Here is a 22979-nt window from a genome sequence, read left to right as displayed (position 1 = left end):
AGATACCCTGTGAATAAAATCAACAGATCTGGAGAAATCAAGCTGAAAGAGGAGGAGAGTACCGAGGCCGCGGCCGTCGCCCGCTTGGTTTCTATGGCAGCAGACGGGGTAAAATGGTGCCTTCTCCTTTTATGCTTCCAGGACAGAGCCATGAGAAAGCAGAGGGCACCGTCCCTGCTGGCACACACTGAAAGAAAGCAGAGCTGACAAAGAGCTGGAAAAACCAGGCTGTTGGTGTAAAACCGCCTCAGATCTGCCACGGAGACCCGTTCGAATCCCAGACCCCCCCACCCCCCGTAAGGGGGCCGAGGCCCCGATAACATCCTCGTGCTGCGCTTCATACAACCACCCGCTCCTTCCAAGTCCTTTTTTTTTATTTTAACAGTTCATGTATGTGTGATGCAACACTCGATGGTGGCCGGTTTCCAAAGTGTGAAACAAATCAAGCAGATCTCAACAGGTGGGATCAGGAAAGGTGAGCAACAGTTACAAACAGACAGAGAAATTGTTTCAGGAATGATGGGAGAGCTGGCTCGGATCCTCTCCCCAACTAGAAAATAGCCTCTGATGTTGTTGAAGCTCCTGATTCTTTTACAAATGAAAAATGGTTGGGGTTTATTTATAACACCATGTTTGGCTGTTAGGTCTAAAGTACGGCAGCCTGTTGGGGTCACTCAGAAAACAGAAAAGGAGAAAGCATCGGGATGAAAGTCAAAACGGTGAATAAAGGTGCAATAAAAGTAGCTTTTCCTAAATAAAGTTGTTATTATGGGATTACAAATATCCTGGAGCAGAGAACCGTACTACCCATAATGCCTTGCGTGAAGACCGTCCATAAACCACGACTGGCATCCGGATCTCAACACAACCTGTGAATAACTTCCCAGAATTCCCAGCGGTTCACGCTGCAGCTCTACTGGAGAGCCATGACAATAAACGTGTTTATGAGCTTCAGATGATTCTTTTAGACTCTTATTGTGAAAGATTCAAGGAAATTCCCGTTGTTCAGCTGCTGGAGTAAAGGCTGCACCTGGAACGTTCTGGAACCAACATGTCCACTTCATGTTGTTACTTACACACATTAGCAGGGTCAGGAAACAGTCCGTGTCCCTAGCTTAGCTTATAGCTCAGCTTAAACCGGGTTCACGAGGAGGGATAACCGTGCAGATTTTTGGATTTGACTTTAACGATGTGCACGGTTACCGTAGCAGCTACGGAGATAATCCAGCCAGACGCGCCGTGGGCGTTGTGTTGGGAGCGCTCTGGTCTGCTCAGAACCACGCAGGATCGCTCAGATTGTAAATCCAGGAAGTCAAACATGTTCAAATGTCTTGGTTTTATTTATTTATTATTTATTATTTCAGGCAATGGCACATTTAAGTGAACAAGGCAAATATAATCATAATATACAAAGGAATAAACATACACGGCTTATATAAACGTATATAATCCCACCCCCAAATCCCCACACAAAACAAATAAAAGTTTTGCTATTACTTTGTTTAACTATTTCTTTTTACATTTTTATAGCATGATGGCGTCAACAGGCAACAGGTAATTTACAATTTTTACATTATTCAATTGTCCCGTTGACCACAATTCGTATCAACAAAGGTAAAAGACAAATACCAACAATTTTAACAGACGATATAGCAACGATCGTAAGGAACCGTAAGCACATGTTTATGCTTTGAGACAGAGTAAAATGGCAGATTAATTAAAGACCCTCGTCTCTATTTTTTGACCAGACCTGATGATTATATAACAATTTAAATCGATGGACAGTTCGACATTGTTTGTTTTGTAAGTCCAGTTTGTTCCAGAGTTTCACTCCACACACACACACACACACACACACACACACACACACACAAACATTTCCGAGTGGTTTGGGCTCTCGGCAATGAAAAATAACCAAATCCTCTCAAGGTATAAACTCGCTCTGGAGTTATAAAAAATCGTTGTAGGTTAGATGGTAATAATTTATTGAATGCTTTATATAAAACTATTAATGTGTTATATTTTATAGCAGCTTTGACTGTGTAAATAAATTATGGTTATGTTCCAAAAAACCAGCCTTGTGGAGGATCCGCACTGCTCTTTTCTTTAATATGATCAAAGGATGATCAAATGATCAAAGACAAATAACAAATGGCCATGATGCCTGTTGAATGTCACATGGAGCCAATCAGAAAGCAAGGTGACAGAAGCACGCTGGACGCTTCTCCTCCGCCATGTTTGTTTACTCCAGAGTCACTTTTGATTTAAGAGTTCCCATTGTGTGTGTGTGTGTGTGTGTGTGTGTGTGTGTGTGTGTGTGTGTGTGTGTGTGTGTGTGTGTGTGTGTGTGTGTGTGTGTGTGTGTGTGTGTGTGTGTGTGTGTGTGTGTGTGTGTGTGTGTGTGTGTGTGTGTATTCTCTCCATCCCCAGTGAGTCGTGGAGGATGGCTGCTTATACTGAGCCAGGATCTTCTGGAGGTTTCTTCCTGTTAAAAGGGAGTTTTCCTCTCCACTGTCGCTAAATGCTTGCTTAGTATGAGGATTGCTGTAAAGACTCTGACACTAGTCAGTGACTCGATGCAACCTGCTGGGTTCCTTATATAGGAAACTTTTTACTGATTGGCTTAATGAACTGACCTGAATTGGAATGTTTACTGTGTGAAGGTCCTTGAGACGACCTGTTGTGATTTAGCGCTTTATAAACTTGAGTTGAATTGAATCCCCCACTCAGACATAGGGGTGTCGCCCTCTCCAGGCTTGCTGCCTAACGTCACTGTCGTGTAATCAAATCTCTTCGTCCCACATAATCCTTTTACTGCCTGTTTTCCAACTTGCGTGCCCAGACAACACATCATATATATATATATACACACACATATATACACATATATACGTATATATGTATATATGTCTGTGTATATATATATATATAATGTTTCCTGATCTGTTAGACGGCAGATGGAGTAAAGTCCATATATATATATATATATATATATATATATATATATATATATATATGGGCTGCATGGTGGCGCAGTGGTTAGCACTGTTGCCTCACAACACGAAGGTCGCAGGTTCGAAACTCGGCTGCGGCCTTTCTGCGTGGAGTTGCGTGTTCTCCCCATGCATGCGTGGGTTTTCTCCGGGTACTCCGGTTTCCCCCACAGGTCACAACATGCCCTATAGGTAAAAAAAAAATTGTAAGTCGCTTTGGGTAAAAGCGTCTGCTAAGCACATAAACATAAACATATATATATACACATAGATACGTACATATGTATATATATGTATATATGTATGTGTATATATATACATGTATATATATATATAAAATAGACCAAAGTATGCCACCAAAACTTTTAAAGTAAACGTTCTTTTAAAGTGTAAAAGTTGCAGAATTGTCTTTAAAGCTCAGAAACTCTCTTGAAAGTAACGGAGTCAGTGACTTTACTCCATCTGCCGTCTAACAGATCAGGAAACATTTTTATTTCACCACTAAAAATCAGACTCTCAATGTAATGGTTGTTCAACCCAATCAAAGATGGCCACCACAGCTTGTCAGCTGATTAGACTACAAAAATGGCTACAACAGAAACTGAAGATGAATTTGGCATCACGGCAGCTAGAACCCGCCGTGAGTTTTGTCGGATCAAATTCTTCTTCTGACCACATCAACTAAAACTCCAACATTCCTCAACATAAAAGAGTTTCAACTGAACCTTTGGAGTATTTATTAATCCTGATTCATGGATTGTTTACCATTGTTTACAGTTTGATTTGTAAGCATTGATTCAGAATGAGAACATCTCAGTCTAACTCTTAGATTTCTAGTTCGATCTGTTTCTAATTCCTCTTATTTTTGGATCAGACGTCCTGACTCTGGAGACCACCGCGCTCAGACTTTATGGTTCTTTTGGCTGATTTGGACATTAACTCATAAAAAACAAACTTGTTTATTTGTGGCTCACAGCTGAGTGTAATTTTGAGTCCCTCCTCCCTCCTCTGTCCTTGCTCTTCCTCCCTCTGTCCATCTATTTCCTCCCTCGCTGTGCGATGTCAGGTGGGGTCTGCCCCGCTGAGATGAAGCCACTCTGATCGCCGGCTCCTGAGCCGTGTGTGGGAGCAGGTATGTCATTATTTAGCATCCAGGTGGCTCTGCGGAAACCACCCAGAGCACATCAGCGCTGCCACATCGCTCCCACAACGCCAGCTCCAGGTTAGCCCTCATATTACCGTCGTCCAGGTGCTCAGACGCCGTCACATTACTCTAAATACAGAGATTAGGCTGAAGTCAGGGCGGGGGAAGAGGAGGAAAGGGTCCTGCAGATGGGAGGAAAGATGGATGCAGATGAAAGAAACTATTTTTAAAAATGTGTGAAATCTCCACACTTCTTTAAAAGAAAAGGAGAAAGAGGATTAACGCCAAAGAAGGAGTAACGATCAACCTTAATCCAGCATATTGACCTAGACGTTACGCTAAAGCAGCAGATTCTGTGTTAACAGAACCAACCAGCGTCATTAAGGGAGTCATTAAACTGGTTTTAGCATCTCAACAAAAACGGTGGTCATTTAATTCAATAAAATAAATCTAAGTGTTGTTCTTGAAGGATGTTACGGTAAAAACAAACCGAGGAGGAGAACAAGCGTGAGGAAAACGTTGTTACGTTTATAAAAGCGATGAGGAGGAGAAGCCATCAGACAGCCAGGACAGTGACAAGAGGAAGAAATCCGAATGTGATGCTGAACCTCAGGATCCTTTGACCTTTAACCTCTCCAGTCTGACAGCACCTGGCCCACCATCCGTCTCTCCAGGGTCATTCTTCCTCCTCCTCCTCCTCCTGAGACGGAGCCAGCAAGGTTGAATGAAGCGAATCGCAGCAACCCTTTCCTCCTCGCTGAGGAAACCAGAAGCATCGTCAATGTGATCCCTCAAGCAGACCAGCCTTAAATAAAAACCAGTAAACATTAGCAACGTTAGCTTTCATTAATTCAAATCAGGTTTATTTCTAAAGCATCAAATCACGACAAGAGTCGTCTCAAGGACCTTCACACGGTAAACATTACAATACAGGTCAGGTCATTAAGCCAATCAGTAAAACGTTTCCAATATAAGGAACCCAGCAGGTTGAATCGAGTCACTGACTAGTGTCCGAGTCTTTACAGCAATCCTCATACTAAGCAAGCATGCAGCGACAGTGGAGAGGAAAACTCCCTTTTAACAGGAAGAAACCTCCAGAGGATCCTGGCTCAGTATAAGCAGCACACACACACACACACACACACACACGCGCGCACACACACACGCGCGCACACACACACACACACACCAAGTAGTGTTTCCATGGTTACATTGTGATTTCTTAGTAAATATTCTATTTGGTGAGAGATAAACTTTATTGTATTTATCCTAGTGGATCTATAATTAAACGGGTAAACTAGTAGTAGCGCATTCAACGTCAAAGAGGGTAACATGTTATTATCATGGCTATGCACCGTTAGCTCCTGTAGCTAATGCTAGGTGGCTCTATGTTACTCCTGAAGACTCGGACTAAAAGCATCCAGATAAATCACCACCATTAGGAGAAAAGCTCTTCTTCACCCAGAATCTCGCTGCTCTGCCATCGCTACCAATGAAATGATTCCTGAAGGACACGTTAACGCCTGTTGTTACTTCGTTTTGATTATGTCACATTATCCACAATGCATTATGGGGAAATCAGCAACATTTCAGGTACAAACAGTTATTAAGAAGAATATTTGATCAATTGGACTAAAAGAAAGTTAATATTAAATGACTGACTTATTATAAAATGTAAGTGATCTTTGGTTCTGTTTTTAAACATCACCTCATGGACTCAGCGTAGCGGGGATTCGTTTGAGCAGAGATGCAGAGCGGCAGGCAGACTGCTGATTATTCATGGACTCCAGCTGCGTTCTGCACACGGTCACAGTAACATTTTCTAAGTTTCTAAGTGGCGTCACCAAAAATATATAATTAACACACAGTCATGCGTGTCCGTTCATTTTCTCTCTGGTAAGTTCTGTCTGTATTTGAGCATGACGTGTGGACGCGCTGCAGCGCTTGTCACTGGCGCAGCCGGGCAGCGCAGCGCACACTCCGCTTTTTTAGCGGTCAGTAGATCAATTTGACCTGCTGGTTAAAAAGTTACTTGTGAGGTGAAAAAGAAGGAAGCAGGCAGGAGTTTTTCTGGAGGACTGGGAGATGCAGGAAGATCAGAGACAGACGGGACAGGAAGATCAGAGACAGACAGGACAGGAAGATCAGAGACAGACAGGACAGGAAGGTCGGAGACTGACAGGACAGGAAGATCAGAGACAGACGGGACAGGAAGATCAGAGACAGACGGGACAGGAAGATCAGAGACAGACGGGACAGGAAGATCAGAGACAGACGGGACAGGAAGATCAGAGACAGACAGGAAAGGAAGATCAGAGACAGACGGGACAGGAAGATCAGAGACAGACGGGACAGGAAGATCAGAGACAGACAGGACAGGAAGATCAGAGGCAGACGGGACAGGAAGATCAGAGACAGACAGGACAGGAAGATCAGAGACAGACGGGACAGGAAGATCAGAGACAGACAGGACAGGAAGATCAGAGACAGACAGGACAGGAAGATCAGAGACAGACGGGACAGGAAGATCAGAGACAGACAGGACAGGAAGATCAGAGACAGACAGGACAGGAAGATCAGAGACAGACGGGACAGGAAGATCGGAGACAGACAGGAAAGGAAGATCAGAGACAGACGGGACAGGAAGATCAGAGACAGACGGGACAGGAAGATCAGAGACAGACAGGACAGGAAGATCAGAGGCAGACGGGACAGGAAGATCAGAGACAGACGGGACAGGAAGATCAGAGACAGACGGGACAGGAAGATCAGAGACAGACGGGACAGGAAGATCAGAGACAGACGGGACAGGAAGATCAGAGACAGACGGGACAGGAAGATCAGAGACAGACAGGAAAGGAAGATCAGAGACAGACGGGACAGGAAGATCAGAGACAGACGGGACAGGAAGATCAGAGACAGACAGGACAGGAAGATCAGAGGCAGACGGGACAGGAAGATCAGAGACAGACAGGACAGGAAGATCAGAGACAGACGGGACAGGAAGATCAGAGACAGACAGGACAGGAAGATCAGAGACAGACAGGACAGGAAGATCAGAGACAGACGGGACAGGAAGATCAGAGACAGACAGGACAGGAAGATCAGAGACAGACAGGACAGGAAGATCAGAGACAGACGGGACAGGAAGATCGGAGACAGACAGGACAGGAAGATCAGAGACAGACAGGACAGGAAGATCAGAGACAGACGGGACAGGAAGATCGGAGACAGACAGGACAGGAAGGTCAGAGACAGACAGGACAGGAAGATCAGAGACAGACAGGACAGGAAGATCGGAGACAGACGGGACAGGAAGATCAGAGACAGACAGGACAGGAAGATCGGAGACAGACGGGACAGGAAGATAAAAACCAAGAAAACAAAACAAAGTTCTTAAATAAAATGTAGGTAGACTGATCCCACTACACGTTTGTACCTGTATGAAGCAATAATTTGTCAGCATGTAGTATTTATATAGTCGATACAGTTCAGATCATCTTCAAAACTCTGTCCCATGCCCAGGGGCATATCTAAGCATTTTGGGGGCCGAGGCAAATTAGACCCCTGCCAGGTATTTTAAGTTGAAGTGCTATCTCCTTTTATATTAGACCTTTTATACTTGCAATAAAGTCCAAAAGTGAAGAATTTATGTTATTTATTGATTCTTCAAGCTACCTCACAGAAGTGATCTGTTGTTAAAAAATAAAATAAAAAAGTAATTAAATAAAAAATGAACATTCTGGAACTGTGTCTTCCTTTTCTTTCTTTTTTTTGATGTATCGAAAGTATCGGATCGGGACTCGGTATCGGCAGATTCTCTAAATCAAATGACTCGGACTCGGACTCGAGGGCAAAAAAACCTGATCAGGACATCCCTAGTTTGCACCTCCAAGAACATTGTTCGTGAGGTTGCTATGGTTACAGAGCACCTCCCAGAAGAGCATCTTGTCCAAAAGGGTCCAGAATTCTTCTCAGATGAGTTCATGTGAGACAGAAGAGGCAAGAAAAGGTGAGACATCTTCAGGAGGAGTTGGAGACGACTGAAAAAAGTTTTGATTCATTTGAGACAAAAAACAGACGTTTGGAGAAAATTGGCACATCAGCACTAATTTTACACGTCATTTAATTCATTCGCTGCCAGCCGATTCCTTATTGGTAAAGCCATTCACTGCCCGCGTTTCTCGCCGTTTTAAATATTTTTTAAGAGTGACAGAACGTTGCGCGCTAGGATGATGTCGACACCAAAACTACCAAAACAAAGCGGAGACTCACCGCTTACATCAGGAAGAATCTGCGCTATCCGTTCTTTCATAATTTGTTGTTGAATTGTGATCGGCAGAAGCTTTTCCGGTTCGCGCCTCACTTTTTTTTACAGGAACGGCCCAGAACGATCTCCTAACACATGGATGTTCTGCTTCCTGATCACGTGACGTGTGACGTACGCGGATGAAGATCGGCTTTAGAGCGGAGATGTTTGTTCTCACGGTGTGGGGGCTCGTCCGACGCCCACACAGTAAAAACATGCAAATGACGACTTTAGTCATCATTGACGGTGAATGAGTTAATGTTAGGGATTTACCAACGTGTGAGTTTAGAAGACTCACCCGTTCAAATGGTGTCTTTTAAACTTTATGTTGGGAAGCTTTTATTGGACCACACAATTTAAATAATCTTCTGAAGTAAAATGTAGCACAGCCGACCTGGTGGGTGAGGTTGTCAGAAGGCTCAACACTGACAAGTTACCAGTTGTTGACTTGTTTATGAACAACCTTTAAACCACCGGGTTAGGTTGTGTTAACGGTGGACTCGATCTCAGCCCTTAATGCCTGAACGTGCCGTCCTGATTTAGCCGGCGTGTGGGTGAACAACACTCCAGCGTCTAGCTCGCGCTGCTCTTTGTGCTGCACTTTAATACTTCCATATTGTGCTGCTAATTCAGAATTTCACACCTTTTCTCTGGAAGCTACCTCTCTCTTTGTCTCCGCCGCGTCACTCTGCTTCCGTCTCAACCCCAACAAGAAGAAATGTGTTAAATCCACCTCTAAGAACCTTCTCAATTCAACATTAGCCGTCTTCATCTGTCTGCGGAACAATGCTAGAACACAATTTACAGCGACGACGGGAGCAGCTTTTGTTTAGCTAAACATTGTTCCATCAATAATGGACTCTAAACAGAATCTGGCTTTTAGTTGTAGGTAATCCTGAATGTTTTACAGAAGATTTATTTTCCTCTTTTTGCTTTGTTTTATTGTCTGAGGAGCATAATTGGAGTGTTTTCTTCATTTGTTTTAGGTTTTAGGAAGAACATGGCTCCGTGCCTCACGGATGTAACTCCAGGTGCTTTATCTTTTTTTTCCCGTGTGGAAGTGCTGCCCGAAATCCACATAACAAAGATGGCAGATACGGCGATGACATTATAGACCATGGAAATAATGGAATCATCTGAAATGTTCCTGAGGTTAGATGGAGGGAGGATAAAACCGTGAATGTGTTTCCCAATCCTCAAATCAGAGTAAAATAAAGACAAATTGATAAATTAACAGACAAAAGTTGCCAAATCAGACCAACGTGAACGTTGTGCCACGGAGCAAGGGAGGCGAAGGAGAAGAGAGAAGGAGGGAAGGGGGGGGATTTGGGGCTCTAATGCCAGCCTTATGCGTCTTTTAGTCGTTTCCGCCGTCGGTGCTTGGCACCGGCGCGGCGCTGTCAGCAGGCCAACAAAAATCTGCAGTGCCTGCCGCATTTCAGCAGCCCCGTTTGTCTGAGACCGAAAACGCTCGTCGCTTTCCTTCACTGAACACGTGTTGTTAAAAATAATAAATGAATAAATAAAATCTTCTCCTCACTTTTAAAAAATATTTTCTTAATCTTTTTAAATTTATTTTTTATTTTTTTTGCTTTTCAACCAAACGTTTGCCTGAAGGCTCCGTGGCCTTCACGGTACCGGCTGTTTGGGGGGCTCGTGATTCGGGACCAGTTCCGGTCCCAGAAGCTCTCTTCTTCTTATTCATGACGGATCTCGTAACCATCACTAAATGTGTTGTTCTGCTGCGGACGTTCGCTACGGTTCATTCTGAAAGTCAAAAATCCAATGATTCATCTTTTTAATCCGTTAAACTCAACATCAGCCTCCTTACGACCCTACAGCTTCATTTTTAAAAGATGCAACCGGACTAAATAAGTGGTACAAGATAAATATTCATTTACAGTTTTATTAAATCTGTTAATTAGTTCAAATTTATGTAGAAAATGTTTTTTAGGATTAAAAGCAAGTGAGGGATTTATTAGTTTAATTGTTTTTTGTTGAATTTAGTCAAACAAAAGAGCTAGCCCCCCCCCCCCTCCATTTTTGGTATCTCTACAGTCGCCATAAAATATATGAAACTTGTGTGTAAGAATGCAGACTAAAGACACAAACCACCGAAGGGCCTCCGCTCAAGTCTGGTTGTATCAGACAGTAAAAAACACCATGTGTTTATCAGGAACACGAAAAACCGTGACCTTCGGACCAACGACGGCCACCTGACAGCGACAGTCACACCAGCTGAATTTTGGGTAATGTAGTTACAAATTACACATCACATACTCTTTAAGCTTGCATGATGGGTTGTTAAATATTTGTCACATATGCGTGTGTGTGTGTGTGTGTGTGTGTGTGTGTGTGTGTACACACAGCTTTAAACATGTATAGATGTATAAAAAAGGTGTGGACGTTTGTGAATGTGAGTCGTTTTATTTTGGCGTCGACACGCTGCGAGTTGCTGAAGGTAGAAGGCGACAGATGTGAGCTGGATGTCACGTCTCTCGAGTTGTTCTCGATGCTCGTATACATTCATCTGTTGTTTGATGTATTCGCTCGTTCCAGTGCCAAGGAATGGGTGCCTGCTGGGATTGTTGGGGGGTCGAGGATCTGGTGGTGGTGTGTGTGTGTGTGTGTGTGTGTGTGTGTGTGTGTGTGTGTGTGTGTGTGTGTGTGTGTGTGTGTGTTAGACAACAGTTACTCATCGGCTATCGTCTGTTAAATTAATGTTCCCTAAAAATCTTTCATTTTACTCATGAAGACGGAAACAAACATGTAGATCATTTCGAATTCAGCTCCAGCAGAATGGTGTGTGTGTGTGTGTGTGTGTGTGTGTGTGTGTGTGTGTGTGTGTGTGTGTGTGTGTGTGTGTGTGTGTGTGTGTGTGTGTGTGTCACTACCTCTCCAGACTTTGCAGAAACTTCTGGACCGGTGCCCAGTGGTGTCATGGAAACGGTTGAATCGCTCAAAATGATTCATCTCTGCACAGTTCAACCCTCCCCCATCACACACACACACACACTCAGCTTTCGGGATGAAGTTTAACCCTTCTTCTATCCATCTTCATCCCCTTTCTCTCTCTCCTCTGTCTGTACCCCTGTCTCATCCTTGTCATCGAATCGCATTATTAGTCATGAATTTTAATAAAACAGGCTGATTATATGGATGTCAAATGATGCCATGTCTTCCAAGTGTTTCCTTTCACACCCAGAAAGACTTTATGTGTCTCTCAACCTCCGACAGAACGCAGTCGTGTTTTCCTCCTCTGGCGTTTTGATGAATCTGAACGAAAGCCAGAAAATGATCTCTTTCAAATGTGACAGATGCCGTCAGTCACAATAAAAGGAGGGGAAGCGATGGCTGCTCAGGCTCCTGGAGCACTTGCACCATCTTGTCCATCACAAAAATGAAATTGAGTCTGAAATCAAGGTCAAATTTCATCCGAGAACTTCTAAGAACAGCTGAAGTGAGCTCGTGCCAGTAGTTTTTAACATGAGAATAGAAAATAAATATACGCAGCATTTAAAAAATAGATGAAGAGTAAAGATTTAAGTGGTTAGTGGCTAATCAATACCCACTTACTGCACCTGCGCATTCATTGTAAATGGGACTGAATGAAATAAGTAGAAAGAATCTGGTTTTTGCTAAATTAACTCATTCGCTGCCAGCGTTTCTCACCGTTTTTACTGTTTTTTTAAGAGTGACAGAACGTTGCGCGCTAGGATTATGTCGACGCCAAAACAACCAAAACAAAGCGGAGACTCACCTCTTACATCAGGAAGAATCCGCGCGTTTCGAGCATTATCCGTTCTTTCATGATACGCTGTTGAATTGTGATCGGCAGAAGCTTTTCCGGTTCGCGCCTCACTTTTTTTTTTAGAGGAACGGCCCAAAACAATCTCCAAACACATGGATGTTCTGCTTCCTGATCATGTGACGTGTGACGTATGCGGATGAAGATCGACTTCAGAGCGGAGATGTTTGTTCTCACTGTGCGGGGGCTCGTCCGACGCCCACACAGTAAAAAAAATGCCAATGACGACTTTAGTCGTCAATGGCAGTGAATGAGTTAAGGTGAAGCTATGATCAGTCAGTATCTCACCTGCAGCAGCGGATCTCAGAACCAGCGAGAAATGTGTTTTATTTTACGTAACGTTTCCATCTGTAGTTATCTTCTAAAGGGAAAATGGCTTTTGCTGCATATAAAGGACACGGTCAGGCTTTGGTGGTGTTCATGAAGCTGGTTTAAAGCAGTAGAAGTGAATGTAGCATCTTTTTGTAGCTGAAGGTGTTTCCCATCTCGCCCAGAGATCTCACTGCGCTATTACACACTGACCAGCGGTCCGGCGGCGTCGACTTGTCTAAAACACCACTCGTCGCTCTTTGGAGGATTTAGTTTCCATAGAAGCACCTTTCTATAACCTGGCAAGCCGTCATATATATGTAGATGTATAGTCTGGTCACGGCGGTTGAAACAACTCACTCGTAGGGGCAGAGTCTACGGCTGTCCGTCAAACGGTCTCTGCACGCAGTTGGTCAGTGCTAGGACCAATCAGAGCAGCGAACTGCGTGACGTACTCCGCCATACACCGTCAAAGAAGAAGCAACTACATCCTTATTTTTGAATCCAGCACTTAAGTGTCTGCTCTTAGCTCAAAGAAAAGTCTAAATGGTTGCCAAGACGATTTCAAACCAGCGGCGTTCCTGAGCCGACGCCAAGCTTCCTGGGCCGATGTTGTTCTCAGATAAAATGTGACCTTGACTGAAATAGCCGTTAGCTCATGAGTTCATGAACCCATTTAAAGTTTTCATCTCATTCCCAGCGTCTGTTGTTTCTTCATCTAGTTGTCCATCTTCTGTTTTTCTGTGCGTAACCATCTCCAGCTGACGATTCCAACCTCCAACCCAACATGTGGATCTCCCCGGCTTTGTGGTGGGTGTAACTGCTCCGTTTGCTTTGTGGGGTTTTCCCAAAGCGGGGTTAATTAGCTGAATAGTAAAAGATAAGATTTGTTAATCCAGGACCACATTACCACGTTGTTATCGTCAGATCCTCTCCTCACTAATATTACTTTATGGTATGAAACATTTGTGTTCAAGATTACTGAAGCAATTAATCCAGTAACTCATACTGCAGAAACGTGTTCCCAATGTTCTCCATGAGGTTCCCAGATGTTCTCGGGAATGTTGGCTTCATTTACACGCTATTATTGGAGCAGTGAGGAAGCGACGATCGGCGCTGTGTTCCAGAAAGATGAAGACCGGCGTGCTTCACTTAACTAACATGGAACCAAATCCAGTGAAGCAAGTCAACCGTTCTAACGGGAAATAAGACCTGATAAAAGTAGAACCACAACTGTCAACTATCGCAGCCATCAGTAGAAACTCGGACCGGAAGTCCCGTGTGTCCCAGTGGATCCTGATACTGTAGGTGTGAGCAGGCGTGCAGGGCCTCTTTATGGCATGTATTCAAACATACTTCGTATCTCAGTGTTTTGTGTGTTCGGTGCCAATCCAATGTAAAAAATGTCCAAAACGACATTGAATGATTTTCACAGTCATTTATATTTGGGTTTTTAATTCTGAAAACTGAAGCTTTTTTGATCTGCACAAGTCTCAGACACATTTAGTTTTTCTTTAACTGCAGGGTCCGTAAGTTGATGTTATCGGGGCAAGGAGGAGGAGATTTTGAAATTTGAAAGGCTGTTACTCTATCCCCGGCCTTCCTGAATGAGCCAAAAGCCACGCCTCCTGACGTGCACGTGCAGGAAAGCCGAGTCAAGAGAGAGAACAACGGAAATGCAGCGCTGTTGGTCAGTTCGGTAGGCTTTCAGAAATGATTCGTTTAGCTGTAATGCCAGTGGAAGGACTTAGGAGAAAAATATAATATGAAAGATTACTTAATTTTTCTCATAGAGCAGAGTCAGATGGTCAAATTTAAGCATTTTTAAAGTTATTTTAACAATTGCAACTTACGTACCCTGACTTTAAATGAAGGGTTGCTTTAGATTTGATGTTGGTCTCATCTGAAATCTGGACCAATCGCAGGGGTTTTGGTTGAAACAGTGAGGACCTGGAAACAAAATATATGTGTTAATAAGTAATCAGAGACTTCTGTAAAGGAGATTTAATTGTTCCATTGTTCAGAAAGATGTTGAATCTCTAAATTTTGAGGCAATATGGCAACAAATTTACATTTACTTGCCAATTTGCAATTAAAAAATCCTGGGTTATCTGAACCAACGCCTGAGGACTCAGGAAATGCGACTAGAAGCCCCGCCCACTTACCTGCATAAATACAACAACAATAAATGAAACCAAACACACCAGAAAAATCAGTATCTGAGCATGTCAGCAAGGTGAAAAGCATGATCTGAAATGTATTGTAGTTATTTTTTTGTGAGGGAAAAGCCCACGGAGGGGGCGGAGCCTAAATCCTTTACTGCAGCCAGCCACTAGGGGGTGTTAGACTCCTGTGTTATCTTCCTGTTTCTGCCTCAGAAGGGTTTTCATTAGTGGAGAATATGGATCACCCCCATGTTTACGTTTATGTATTCGGTATTAATACAGTTAATATGACGTCATCATTTTTCACACGATAAACGCTTTCTGTTAAAATGAAAATATGGTTTCCATTATTTGGCGTAATGTTTAACGTTACAGAGAATACGTGGTTTTAGGAGATTTTCGGCTCTCTAAACATTTCTTCAACCTTTTCTGTTACAAGTGTGATTTCCAGCTCTTTCCGGTTGATTTTAGGCTCGTTACCATTGTTGTTAAAGCTCTATTACGTAGAACATTCCCTTTTAAATCATTTCATTGAGATGATTTTACCAGGATCTGGGGAAGGACCGCGTGTTAATAAGAATAAGAAGCTGTGTCATAATATCTACTAGTCCAGCTGAGCTTCCTGTTTCCTGTTCGCTGTCGGCTTGTAATGGAGCTGATTTGTGTTTCCTCTGTCTCTGTGCTGTGGATTAGCAGGGATTTGGTCCTCCTGGCTCACTGAGTTTTCTATGGGCTTTATATAGCAGAGTGGCTTGAATCAACCCCCCTCCTCCATGTTTAGTGTCGCTACAGTCTGCGCTGACCAAGCGGCCGTGCCGCGGTGCTTTTGTAGGCTCCACGGACTCATCGTCTGGGATGAATGTTGAGGTCAGCAGGAGGAACGCTCAGTTTTCAACTTTTCTTTAGATGTTTTTAGATTTAGGTCAGTCTGGGTTGGTTTCGGGGCCTTTTTGTTGCCTCAAATTAAATTCAATCTTATCGTAGATTATTGATGAATTTAAACTCATATTTTTTTTTCTAATTGAACCTGCTTAGAAAAAAATTCAAGGATTTTTTCAGCTATGAAAAATGAAAAACTCATTTATTGCTCAATTATTTATCAAAGACTCCTTTAAAAGCACTAATCCACTTTAGAAACCGTTCTATTAAACATGCTTTTATTGGGTTTTTTAGTTCTGAGCCCATTTTTATCAAATATTCAGAAGAAGGGTTTTGTGTGACGGGATCTGAGATCCTCTATCTGGCCCTTCCCGTTCCTTTTTCTGTGAATATGCCAATTCCTTTAACGTCCAAATTAAAATACCAGACATGTTTGTGTGTGCGGAGATGAGCTCAGCCGGAGGAGGCAGTGGTGGGTTCAGATTCAGGGTTTTAGGTTGTTGCAGCTAAGTCACACCTGCAAGTGTGCAGTTTATTGTGTGTAATCATTAAAAAATACTAATGCATGTTGGTCACACTTTACAGCTATTTAAAAGTCATAATTTAAAGATAAACTATAATGTTGTACTATATTTATAAATTATTCATTAGCAAAACCCAGAGAGAAAGGCCTTCCCTAGTCGTTGCAGCTTCTACCACCAGGCCAAGTTACTGGATAAAAACGAGTAAATACCATAAAGTAATATATTCAGTATTCTCTCCAGAGTGTTTTTCACATCCTACCTTTGTACGTCCCCGCATATGCAGGTGTATTTATTTATAAAAGGGTCGCTGTTTGACAAGGTATTTTTATTAGCGGCTGCCGGGCCAGGCGGGACGAAGCCTGTGCCAACAGTGACCCCCCCCCCCCCCCCCCCCCCATTAACGTTCCCCATCCGCTGAGACCAGATTGGGTTTTTCTGTGGATCCGAGTAAATATGACTCTGTTTTTTATTGTCTTTAGTATTTAAATAGGATTTATTTTAATTTATAATGTTTCATATTATTATAATAATAATTATTATTATTATTATTATGTACAGAATGTATTTTATTATGATTTAAATGAAGGCCAAAGAAAATACTAAATGTTTTTATGGCAGTCAGAAAAGTATTTTGTAACCAAAACTAGACAACATGTTTGTGTCCCCTATTATTTTTTCTGGCGTTCTCCGTTTAAATGAATAAGAACGTTCGGTGCGTTTAAGAGGAGTTGAGCTAACTCTTTATCCACCGAAACAAAAGAATTCTCACCAGAAATTTAAATGGTGAACGGCTGAACACTTTCTGGCGGCGGATGCCGTCGTTTTCTGCACAGGTGTAAGTAGAGGTGATGTTATGGTGAGCTCCTGTTAGTGTGTGGACCGCTCAATGTGTTTAATGTATATCCTCCTTATTTACGTGTGTGTGTGTGTGTGTGTGTGTGTGTGTGTGTGTGTGTGTGTGTGTGTGTGTGTGTGAGTGTGTGTGAGAGAGAGAGAGAGAGAGAGAGAGAGAGAGAGAGAGAGCACATCTGTGGCAGGCAGTTTTTGTATTGTGTGTATGAGTGTGTGTGTGTGTGTGTATGTGTGGGAGTCTTTGTATATGTGCCAAACTGGTCCAGCTGGCATTGGTTGTAGTTGAATCTGAGGCCGCTGAATCAGTCGCTCGCTCACACACACACACACACACACACACACACACACACACACACACACACACACAGCTGACCACATTCCTATTCTATATGCCTGTAATTATCAACCTCTTCTGCATCGACTACCATGTTGGCATGTGTTCAGCGCTGGTCCATCCACGCCTGATTCCAGCCCTGCAACGCGCCTCGTTTTCTTCTGCACACCCTAAAAACCCCTCCATTTCATCTGCGCTGACAGCAGAGTGTAATTACACACCAACCGCAGTTTGATATTTAGACTGGCTACAGATTTAAGGTTTTCATCCAAAAAGAAGGTCCGTGTAGTAAAAATAGTAATCGAAGCGGTCCCGCGGCTCAGAGGAGGCCTGCTCCGAAGCTTGAGAGGAAATTAGCTTTGTTGTCTACACACAGCGGCAGCCAGTGCTTTTCCAGGAATCATCAGACACCTTTTTCACAGCTAAACGCTCTCGGTTTGTGTTTAAAATGACGGCCAGTTACCTGCCAAAGTGGCTGCACCTTCCTGTTGTGTATTTATCAATCCTTGGCTCGATTTTACAGAGCTCTGACGTCTGATTTTAATCAAACTAAAGATGTTCTGTCAAGTCCACACACACACACACACACACACACACACACACACACACACACACACACACACACACACACATTCATAAAATGTGTATCAGATGTTTGCTAGCCCCCATGAGGTTTATGAATTATAGACACCAACAAAATAAAGTATTAAGCCAGAAATTAATCCAGATTATAATCCTATTGATCTTTTATTGGAACAATGGTTTACTTGTCTTTCATTGTTTAGGAAAGAAGGAACAAAAACGTCCCCAGAGAGACCGAGTTAGGTATCATGAAGATGTTTAACTGATGTAAGACATCGGTAGGTTCCTCCCATAAATAACCTGGTTAATGGTTAGTCACAGTTTGTAGAGAATGTTCATTGATTTATTTTAGTTTTAACCGTCGATTAAAATCGTGATTGAATTCATTTCTTCATGATGGATTTTTGGGTTTTCATCATTGTTCTGCGATCTTTAAAGCGTAAAACTATTTTTCGTAAAAACACCGGATAAAGTGGTTAACCACCCAGCTCTGCAGATTAGTGAGTACAGCCGGATTTTTGTGGATGTTTTTTTATATTTAGTCAGAAGACAGCATTATCGCCGTAGAGTCTAATGTAACTCAATGTTTAGATAAATGATATGTTCACGGAAAATAAAACCATTAAGCAGATCAAGCGGTTGATTGCCCAGCTAGAGGTGAGCGCGTTGCAGCTGGCGTTCTTGGCGGTTTGATTTATTCTGGACTTTTCAGTCATAATGATTTTGGGGTTATTTCTAATGTGTCTCAGTATTGAGATGTAAGGAATGTTTATAACAAAATAAAACTCGTTCGCTCATTCAACCAGTGTTGGTTGCAGATGGTTTTTGCAGAAAATTGTTTAACAATTTCTTTTGTATTTTATTGTGCTGCAACATTTCTGTCTATTCTGGGTTATGGAGTCCTTTTATAGCTGAATGCCTCAGCACGGTGTCTTGGTAAGATGGATGTGGTTATCATGCCTCGCTGAGGTTCATTACTAACTGTGGACCACTGACCCATCATTGTGGATCGTATTCTCCAGTGGGATGGCCTTCTTTGTCCACCAGGAGGTTGGGACATTGGTACACCTTCATTTATATGGCCATGCTTGGATTACCACCTAAATCTGTAACTTAATCTCACGGAGAAGTGTAACTTCTCACGGTCTGCGTACAAACGATCAGCTGTTACTCTGTGTTCTGTTTGCTCGCACCAAACTGGTCAAAAGGGCTTTGCTTCACTCTGCTCCTTCTGCACAAACCAGGCTGCAGGAGAACTGGAAATTAACCGAGTTTGTCTCCTTAAATACATTTAAAACCAGACTAATAGCCCTTGAGATGGATTCCCTGTGTTGAAACTGCCTTCTGAAGTTTTGTACATAACATGTCTGTGTAACTGAAACATTTGTAACTGTAACTTGTGCTGCCTCTTTGCCAGGACTCCCCTGAAAATGAGGATTTTAATCTCAATGGGACCTTCCTGGTTGACTCATTCGCCACCAGTGTTTCTCGCTGTTTTTACTGTTTATTTAAGAGTCACAGAACGTTGCGCACTAGGATGATGTCAACGCCAAAACAACCAAAACAAAGCGGAGACTCGCCTCTTACATCAGGAAGAATCCGCGCGTTTCGAGCGTTATCCGTTCTTTCATAATCTGTTGTTGAATTATGATCGGCAGAAGCTTTTCCGGTTCGCGACTCACTTTTATTTTTAGAGGAACGGCCCAAAACGATCTCCTAACACATGGATGTTCTGCTTCCTGATCATGTGACGTGTGACGTATGCGGATGAAGATCGGCTTTAGAGCTGAGATGTTTGTTCTCACGGTGCGGGGGCTCGTCCGACGCCCACACAGTAAAAACGTGCAAATGACGACTTTAGTCATCATTGGCAGTGAATGAGTTAAATAAAGAATAAATAAATAAATAAAAACAGCATTTTATCATTCATTTCATTTATTCGTTTATAAAGCCCTTTCTGTGACCGACGCGGATGCCCAAGGTGCTGAACACAACACAAATAAAACATAAAACCATCAAATAAAATGTAACAATCTTAAAAACCAGCGTAGAAAAATAAAAGCGAGATGTAAAAACAGACAATTAAATACAGCAAAAGAATAAGAGGCTGCGGCAACAAAACCAAGTAAAAAAAATGCTAATCCTGGAATGCCTTGACGTAAAAGTGGGTCTTCAGGCGAGTCTTAAAAACCATCAACGCACCACCAAAGGCAACTGGTTCCAAAGTATAGGAGCCAACCAAGACCTTGAATGTTGCCCTGCATTGCATTGTCAGCCAGTGAAGGGATGCCGACGCAGGGGTGATATGGTCACTGCACCTAGTCCCTGTCAACAACCTAGCGGCTGAGTTTGTACTGGCTACAAGCATGCTATCATGCCCTGACTCAGGCCGGCATACAATGCATGGCAGTGGTCAAGCCTTGGTAGAATAAAAGCATGGGTGACAGACTCTAGATGCACTCTGGACAGCAGGAGCTTAATTCTGGCCAGTAGGCGCAAGTTAAAAATGCACGATCGCACAACTTGGTTGATTTATGCATCAAACTTGAGGGCTGAGTCCAATTGTACTTTCTTTCATTCCCAACATTTCCCAGTATTTAAATAAAAGGTTTGTACTTCATACACAGTGGTGGTTCCATCGTTCTACCACTAGATGCTGTTCCTACGCACGGTCTGAAGTTTTCTGATGTTTAGGAACATTTCCACACTCAGGTACAACATCATGAATACCACAGAACGTGTACATTAGCTCCTGCGCACCATATACGCACAGATCTGTTCATAAGTACGGTTGATACACGAGGCCCCCTGGTCTCTGTTTTTTTGCAGATGATGTGGTTCTGTTGGCTTCATCAGACAGTAATTAATGATTTAAACAACTTCAGACCGGTATCCCAATTTACCATTTTTAAGCTAATTTCTAGAAAAACTTGTTTTAATTCAACTTAGTAATTTTGTCAATACTCATAATGTCCAAGGGAAATTTCAGTCTGGTTTTAGGGTGAACCACAGCACGGAGACAGCCCTTCTGAAGATTTTAAATGATTTTAGGGTAAGTTATGATGCCGGAAGGGTAACAGTGTTGGTTCTACTGGATCTTAGCGCTGCCTTTGACACAGTAGACCACACTGCTCTTTTAGCTCGTTTAAAACAGATCGGCCTCTCTGGTGCTGTTAACAGATGGTTTACATCCTACCTCACAGACAGGACTTTTATGGTGAGTTTGGATACCTGCTCTTCTGGGGTTCATGTGATTACATGTGGTGTGCGCCAGGGTTCAATTTTAGGCCCAGTGCTTTTTAACCTTTATATGCTCCCTCTTGGCGGGGTCATCAGGAGACATGGGGTGAATTTCCACAGCTACACTGATGACACACACTTGTACTTCTCCGTGTCTCCTGATGACACACAGCCAATGGATGCACTTTTAAACTGCATTTTAGAAATCAAATCCTGGATGGCAGAAAACTTTCTCCAGCTCAACCAGGACCAAACTGAAGTTTTAGTCATCGGTCCTGAGGCCCAGAGAGGGAAACTTTTACTAAAAGTACAATCAATGTCTTTTAATCCTTCTGAACAAGTGAAGAACCTGGGTGTGACTTTCGACTGAGCTGACTTTTATCCCACACATTAAAAACATCACAAAAATAGGTTTTTAATCAGTTAAAGAACATCGCCAGAGTCCACCCTATTCTCTCTTGGGCCAATACTGAGATGCTGATGCACGCTTTTATCACCAGTAGAATATACTACTGTAATGCCCTGCTTTCTGCTCTTCCCAAAAAGAGCATCTCAGGTTTACAACTCTTACAATACTCTGCAGCTCGTGTCCTGATGAAGACCAGGAGGCGGGAGCACATTACACCAGTTTTAGAATTGCTGCATTGGCTCCCCGTATGTTTCAGGATCGGTTTTAAGGTTCTCTTAATGGTTTTTAGTGTTTTAATGGTCTTGGGCCTTCTTATCTTTCGGAACTGCTTTTACCTTACGGACCCTTGCGAACTCTGCGCTCCTCTGGCAGCCGTCTCCTTGTGATTCCAAAAGTCAGGACACACACCCATGGCGAGGCGTCTTTCCAAATGTAGGGCCCTCGTTTCTGGAACAGGCTGCCAGAGGACCTCAGGGTCGTAGAGAATGTTCATGCTTTTAAGAGCAGGCTTAAGACTCACCTTTTTACCATAGCTATTAATTAATATCTGTTTTTAGCTGCATTGCTTGTTTTATTTGAATTTTATTATTTACATTTTTAGTTTTATTAGACATTTATGCCTTAGTGTTTTACTATCTTTGAATCCCTTTTTTAGTTATTTTACTATCCATAATAGCTCTTATTATTTTTTGTCTTACTTATTTGTTTGTGCCAGTGTTTTCCTGTGTGAGACCCTCTGCCTCGGGGGTGGTGGCCGACTGTGGCGACCTGGGCGCACCTCGGGGAGTGCTTAGGCGGTGATGGGGGGTTTTCGCCCTACCTTCCTGGGAGCCCTGGGCTGGTGCTTTTGCTGCTGCCGTCGATCGACGACTACCGAGGCAGATGGCTCACCTGATGGCGTGCCATTCGTTACCTAACCCATCTGAACTTGGCCTAGTGTTTACTTACGATATTTAAAATTTTTTTTTTTCAAGTTTTTGTGTGTGTGTATTTGTTGTTCGTTCGTGTGTGTGGGGGGGGGGGGGGGCGTACTTGTTACGTGTTCCTTAGGAAATGGGTTGTGGGATTTGGGGGGGATGCATTTGTCATAATAAAGTTTGATTGATTAATCTCTAGCTTTTGCCGGAAAAGTTCTCAGCCGAGTGTGAAGCTCGTGTGCATATATATATATATATATATATATATATATATATATATATATATATATATATATATATATATACATATATATATACATATATATACATATATATATAGTAAATATGTATATGAATATATGTATATACATATATATATATATATATATACATATATATATGTATATATAGTAAATATGTATATGAATATATGTATATACATATATATTTATATACATATATACATATACATTTAAATGTATGTATATACATATATATATATATATATATATAT

General features: G+C 42.5%; 1 protein-coding gene across 1 annotated transcript in view; it reads left to right on the top strand.

Moving 5' to 3' along the window:
* The window catches only part of tcf4 (transcription factor 4), a 280305-nt gene that overhangs the window by 102572 nt on the left and 154754 nt on the right, over positions 1-22979 (top strand). The window lies entirely within an intron of this gene.

The sequence above is a fragment of the Nothobranchius furzeri genome, chromosome 6 (genome assembly GCF_043380555.1).
Source record: "Nothobranchius furzeri strain GRZ-AD chromosome 6, NfurGRZ-RIMD1, whole genome shotgun sequence".
In the NCBI taxonomy this organism is placed as follows: Eukaryota; Metazoa; Chordata; class Actinopteri; order Cyprinodontiformes; family Nothobranchiidae; genus Nothobranchius; species Nothobranchius furzeri.
The sequence above is the reverse complement of the archived record's forward strand: the minus strand, read 5'-3'. Positions and strand labels throughout refer to the sequence as shown.